Source organism: Puma concolor, chromosome B2, assembly GCF_028749965.1.
Source record: "Puma concolor isolate L17-30 chromosome B2, mPumCon1.1.hap2, whole genome shotgun sequence".
NCBI lineage: Eukaryota > Metazoa > Chordata > Mammalia > Carnivora > Felidae > Puma > Puma concolor.
In genome coordinates, this window is record NC_141671.1 from 99,068,602 (window position 1) to 99,075,830 (window position 7,229).

Genomic DNA, 7,229 nt, shown 5'->3' on the forward strand with positions numbered 1-7,229 from the left:
AGAAGGATTGATCAAATAAGTAAATATATTAAGGATAATGAAGGTCCAGTTTTTTACTCTCAGAGAAGGGAGTTACAAATATGAAAAGAGAGACCAGTAGAATGAACTCTGTAGTGTTGGATTAGAATTAGCAATATCAGTGACTGGACATACATACAGATACAGAAATAAATATAGTTGTATATGGGTGTGTGTGTGTGTGTGTGTGTGTGTGTGTGTGTGTATTTTCCCTGGCTTTGTCCACCGAGAAGGCCTGGTAGCAGAGGCACCCCATTAATAATAATGAGCACATATTGAGCCCAAGGTGGTAGCTTCTTTTTTTTAATTTTTTTTTTCAACGTTTATTTTATTTTTGGGACAGAGAGAGACAGAGCATGAACGGGGGAGGGGCAGAGAGAGAGGGAGACACAGAATCGGAAACAGGCTCCAGGCTCTGAGCCATCAGCCCAGAGCCCGACGCGGGGCTCGAACTCACGGACCGCGAGATCGTGACCTGGCTGAAGTCGGACGCTCAACCGACTGCGCCACCCAGGCGCCCCCAAGGTGGTAGCTTCTAAATATTATTCTCCCCTAAAGGAAACTAAGAATCCTTGGAGAAATAACTGATTCCACCACTGGGGCAGCGGAAAAACACAAGTTTAGCCTGGATCATGTTGTTGTGCCAGAAAGTAAGAAAGTGCTCAAAGAATTGATGGGGGGGGGGGGGGCGCCTGGGTGGCTCAGTAAGTTGAGCGTCCGACTTTGGCTCAGGTCGTGATGTCACTGTGAGTTCAAGCCCCGCGTCGGGCTTTGTGCTGACAGCTCAGAGCCTGCAGCCTGCTTCAGATTCTGTGTCTCCTCCTCTCTCTGCCCCTCCCCTGCTCTGTCTCTCTGTCTCTCAATAATAAATAAACGTTAAAAAAATTAAAAAAAAAAAAAAAGAATTGATGGGGACATGAAAACAACATACAGATTGAATAGGCTCCCCCTGGCCAAACCTGGGACATTTTGAGCATCAAAATAATATTGGTCAACATGTAATAATCCATTGAATAAAACAGGAAACTGCAAGCCTATATTGATACATTTTTTTAGGTTTTATTTATTTTTGAGAGAGAGAGAAAGACAGGGAGGGGCAGAGAGAGAGGGGGAGAGAGAGAATCCCAAACAGGCTCTGCACTGTGAGTGCAGAGCCCAACTCGAGGCTTGAACCCACGAACTATGAGATCATGACCTGAGCCAAAACTGAGAGTTGGATGCTCAATCGACTGAGCCATCCAGGTGCCCCGCCTATATTAATGTATTTAAATAAATGAATAAATTGAATAATTAATGAGGAATAAGATATTTACATATTTTAAAAGTTCCTCCCCCCAAAATACTTATTAATTACAAATGGAAAAAAAAATGATAAATTTATAGTGGAGAAGTCTGTCAGATCCCACATTAATCAAATGGTCAATGGGGCGCCCGGGTGGCGCAGTCGGTTAAGCGTCCGACTTCAGCCAGGTCACGATCTCGCAGTCCGTGACTTCGAGCCCCGCGTCGGGCTCTGGGCTGATGGCTCAGAGCCTGGAGCCTGTTTCCGATTCTGTGTCTTCCTCTCTCTCTGCCCCTCCCCCGTTCATGCTCTGTCTCTCTCTGTCCCAAAAATAAATAAATGTTGAAAAAAAAAAAATCAAATGGTCAACATGAATATCATCCAATTGGATAAATAGAAATTGTATGCCACCTGATGGAATGTAGTTAGAAGATCACAACATTACTTCTGTTATATTCCTGCCGAAGATACATAACATGATGCTAATATGGGAAAGCATCAGACAAATCAAATTAAGGTTCACTCTATAAAATAGCTAGCTTGTAATCTTCAGAAGTGTATGGCTATAAGAGTCAGGGAAAGATTGAGGGACTGCACCTGACATAAAGGACATTATTGGAAAACTAGTGAAATTTGAGTAGAGTCCGATAATTAGATGGTAGTAATGTATAATGTTCCTGATTTTGATAATTATATTGTGTCCATGTAAGAAAATATTTTTATTTGTAGAATATATATATAGAAAAGCATTCAAGAGTAATCGGATATTAGGTCAGCAACTTACTTAAGTATTCTGCTGGGTGGGACAGAGTTGTAGGGAGGTTATTGTAAACAGACTTTCAGACTTTTAGCTTCAGTTTACCTACATTTTCAAAGATACCTCAGGTCCTGTATTTCCCATGTTTCTTGAGAATTCTATAATGTAATTCACTTGCTTTTTTTCCAATGTAGGCTTAGGATTCAACTATTCCGGTTCTGCTAAATCAGTTGTCATTAGTCCAGTTGCTTTCCAGCTTCCAGTAGTCTTATTTTGTTTTCTCTCCTCCTGCTCTCTATGTCCTTGTGTGTCAAAAATCTTTTTACTGTCATTTTGGTGGGATTTCAGGAAGGAGCAGATCTAATCATGTATTCAACTTGCTATCTTAAATGGCAGTTTCCTCTGTTTTACTTCACTCTTTAGTAAAGTAATTAGAGTGTGTCTTATGCCCCCCACCTTCACCCATTAGCTGATAACCTCATGGAGAATATGCACTGTGTCCTGTTTATATTTGTATACTCAAGTACTGGCCTTAGTAAAGTACTCAGTACACTTGTTACATTGAATTTACGTTGTAATTCAAATGTACATCTGCTTTAAATGGTTTTTCCATTGATACATCAGTAGAAACTTATACTTCTATTTTCCAAATTCTCTAATATGCAAAAAAAAAAAAAAAAAAAACACAATAAGTTAACTCCTAATGCCCATAAACTTTGCATGCCTGACTGGAATGACCTGAACACATGGAACATGTAAATCATATTCATTCATTACACTTTGCAAAGAGTCTCATGTATTCACTCTGGTGACCAATCTCATTTCCAAATCTCCAACCCCGAAATAGAGTACTTTATAGCCTCTGCATTGGGGTATTTTTAAAACAATGAAGTTTAATCACATTTACCTGACAGATTATCTGGTTATAAATGCATATTTCTCTTAGATGAATTTTATTAGAACTTTAACTTTGTATCAATATATTTTTAAATAAATATCTCCTCAATAAAGAAATGAATAGAGGGGTGCCTGGGTAGCTTAGTCGGTTAAGCGTCCAACCCTTGTTTTTGGCTCAGGTCATGATTTCACAGCTCATGAGATCGAGCCCTATGTTGGGCTCTGTGCTGACAGTGCACAGCCTACTTGGGATTCTCTCTCTCCCTCTCTCTTTCTCTCTGTCCCTCCCCACTCGCCCTCTCTCCCTCTCTCCCTCTCTCTCTAAATAAATAAAAACTTTAAAAAAAGAAATATTCATGAATATGTGTACTCCAGTATTTGTATATTGTGAGTGGCCAAATTCTGATCATTGAATCTATTTCCCAATAACAGGAAGACTCATGGTTAATTAGATATATAACATATGGTGCTTTTTTTCTCCTATAGCCAGAATTCATGAGTCCAGGAAGCAAGGGGTAACAATGGGAATGGTAAATCTCACTATTAACCCTAATAATTCACTAGCACAATTTTGCTTCCTGTCCCCATGACCTTATGTTCCACTGGTCTAGAGGTCTTTGTTCCAAGGGGAGGAATGTTTCTACCAGACGATACAACAATGATTCCACTGAACTGGAAGTTAAGACTGCCGACTGGCCACTTTGGGTTCCCCATGTGTCTGAATCAACAGGCAAAGAAAGGAGTTACTGTGCTGGCTGGGGTGATTGATCCTGACTACCAAGGGGAAATTGGACTACTCATCCACCATAGAAGGAAAGAAGAGTATGTCTGAAATACAGGGGATCCCTTTGTATTACCATGCGCTGTGATTAAGGCCAATGGAAAACTACAACAACCCAACCCAGACAGAACAACTAATGGCTCACATCCTTCAGGAGTGAAGATTTGGGTCACCCTAACGGTAAAAAATCATGCATGACCACCTGAGATGCTGGCTGAAGACAAAGGGAAAACAGAATGGGTAGTGGCAGAAGGTAGTTATAAATACAAGCAATGACCATGTGACTGGTTATAGAAGTGAGGACTATAATTGTCATGAGTATTTATCCTTACTTTGTTATGCATGTGTGTGCATGTATTTCACAAATACCTTTGTTTTCTTCCCTCTTGTATTTCCTTATCATATAATGTAAGATATATTGACTTTATGTCATAATATTTAAGTATTGTTAATTTTACATTATAGAATTTGAATTATGGGATATCAAGAAGAGTGAACATCGGGGCGCCTGGGTGGCGCAGTCGGTTAAGCGTCCGACTTCAGCCAGGTCACGATCTCGCGGTCCGTGAGTTCAAGCCCCGCGTCGGGCTCTGGGCTGATGGCTCAGAGCCTGGAGCCTGTTTCCGATTCTGTGTCTCCCTCTCTCTCTGCCCCTCCCCCGTTCATGCTCTGTCTCTCTCTGTCCCAAAAATAAATAAACTTTGAAAAAAAAAATTTAAAAAAAAAAAAAAAAAAAGAAGAGTGAACATCATTCAACAATATTACCTCCCTTTCAAGGGAAAGGGTTAGTATGTTTTTGGTTTATGCAAGATATTATATCATGTTAAGTAGAATTATGACCTTGTTATTGTCATTATTTAGAGATTAAATTTGGTTTAAGGAGATGCATATGGGTTCCAAGTTGACAAGGGGTGGACTTCTTTCTGATGGTTAATTGTATATATCAGCTTGACTGGGCCATGGAGTGCCCAACATTTAGTCAAACATTATTTGGGTTTGTCTGTGAGGATGTTTCTGGATAAGCTAACATTTGAATGAGTACACTGAATAAAGCAGATTGCCCTCCCTAATTTGGGTAAGCTTTACTGAGTCAATTGAAGACTTAAGTAGAACAAAAAGGCTGGGTCAGAGGGGACTCCTCCTGCCTGATTGCTTTGAGCTGGGACATTGATATTTTTTTTTCTGCCTTAAGACTTGAACTGAAACATCAGCTCTTCTTGGGTCTTAAGTCTGCAAGCTTGTGGACTGGAACTGAAACCATTGGCTGTTCTGGTTCTTAGGCCTTCCGACTCACAATATAACTACACATCAGCTCTTCTAGGTCTGTAGCATGCCAAGTGTAGATCTTGGGTCTTTTCAGCCTCCATAATCATGTTAGGCAATGCTTTACAATCCATCTCTCCTCCCCACTCTCTCTATCTATATCTAGTTCTCTCTCTCTCCCTCTCTCTCTATATATCCTATTGGTTCTATTTCTCTGGAGAACCCTGACTAACAGACATATTTTAATTATATATTGAAAGATGATTGCCCTACTTAAAAAATCTTATTAATTGTTCAATGTTTATTAATAACCATATATGGATTTTATGTATCTTTTGATAGTTTCAAAGTATGTTTTATTATTATTTGTTATCCATTTAATTTGTTGGGATATATAGATTGCTAAAGAAATGAACAAGATGCTATTTCTATACAGTATGCCTTCTTTAAATCAAGTTTTAAGTATTCTTCAAGAAGCATAGAAGGATGATAACAAGTAGACTTGCTCCAAATGTTGCCATAGGTGAACTGGACAACATGAACTTCCTGAGACATGGACATTCATAGACTTACCTTGTTTGTAACATTTGCTTCCTTCTGCCTCTGTTGTCATGTACACAGTGAACGTGACTTACTTACAAAGAAGGCAGTGTCAAATTGTTTGCTATGTTTCTTTTGTAATGGATTTTATTTTTCTTCCAATTTTAGTCCTGCCTAATTGTTCCATTCAAGTAAAGTCATTTAATCTCTCCTGTTCTGATTGATACTTTAATTATCCAGGTTTAACCAGCTGTGTCCACCTCAGCCTTTTATGAAGAAAGGAGAGCTATGGTTTCTGAATTTGAGTAATGAAACTATAGACAGGATCATTTTTTTCTCCCCAAAATTAGAGAAAGAAATTACCCACAAAAAGAGTACCATGGGGGTGGTGGTTGCCTATCCAGTCCCCTTTATTAGTCTCTTAACATTTTAAAGACCATGACAGTTATTTAAACTAATTACTTGAGGGGCACCTGGGTGGCTCAGCTGGTTAAGCATCTGACTCTTGATTTCTGCTCAGAACATGACCTCACAGTTTGTGAGTTCAAGCCCTACATTGGGCTCCACGCTAATGACAGTGCATAGCCTGCTTGAGATTCCCTCTCTCTCTGCCCCTTCCCTACTTGTTCTCTCTCTGTGTCTCAAAATAAATAAATAAACTTTTCAAAATAAAATAGAATAGAATAAAATAAAATAAAATAAAATAAAATAAAATAATAAAATAATGAGTTGAGAGGCACCTGGCTGGCTCAGTTGGTAGAACGTGCAACTTTCAATCTGGGGGTTTTGAGTTTGAACCCCATGTTGGGTGTAGAGATTACTTAAAAAAAGGAAAAGAGATTGGGGCACCTGGGTGGCTCAGTCAGTTAAGCGTCCGACTCTGGATCTTGGCTCAGGTCATGATCTCACAGTTCATGAGTTTGAGCCCCACACTGGGTTCTGCACAGATGGTAAGGAGCCTGCTTAGGATTCTGTCTGTCCTCCCTACCCCTCCCCCACTTGTGCACGCTCTCTCTCTCAAAATAAATAAACTTTAAAAAAAAAGATTATATGATGATGAAATGAGTTAAAAAAGTAATTACTTGATTTTATAGCAAAGAAATATATATATGCATATAAATATTATATATAAATATACTATATTATATATAAATATATATACATATAAATCTTGGACTTGTCAGATCTCATTTTGACTCCTCTGGAGCACCTCGATTGTATTCCTAGATCTTCAGAGACTGGATTCTATGTGTATTTGAAAATAACTACTAGCTAGGGGCGCCTGGGTGGCGCAGTCGGTTAAGCGTCCGACTTCAGCCAGGTCACGATCTCGCGGTCCGTGAGTTCGAGCCCCGCGTCGGGCTCTGGGCTGATGGCTCAGAGCCTGGAGCCTGTTTCTGATTCTGTGTCTCCCTCTCTCTCTGCCCCTCCCCCGTTCATGCTCTGTCTCTCTCTGTCCCAAAAAAATAAAAACGTTAAAAAAATAAAAAAAAAATAAAAAGAAAATAACTACTAGCTGAAGTGATAGAGGCAATAATGTGACTGTAGAACTAACAGGTAGGCTTCTATCAAGACAGTCTATCTCTTGGCTCACTTTTGGTTTCAAGAAACAGAAACCAACTCAAGTTAACTTAAGCAACAAGTGGAAAATATAAGAATGAAACCAAGGCCATGTCTCAGGGATGAGACAT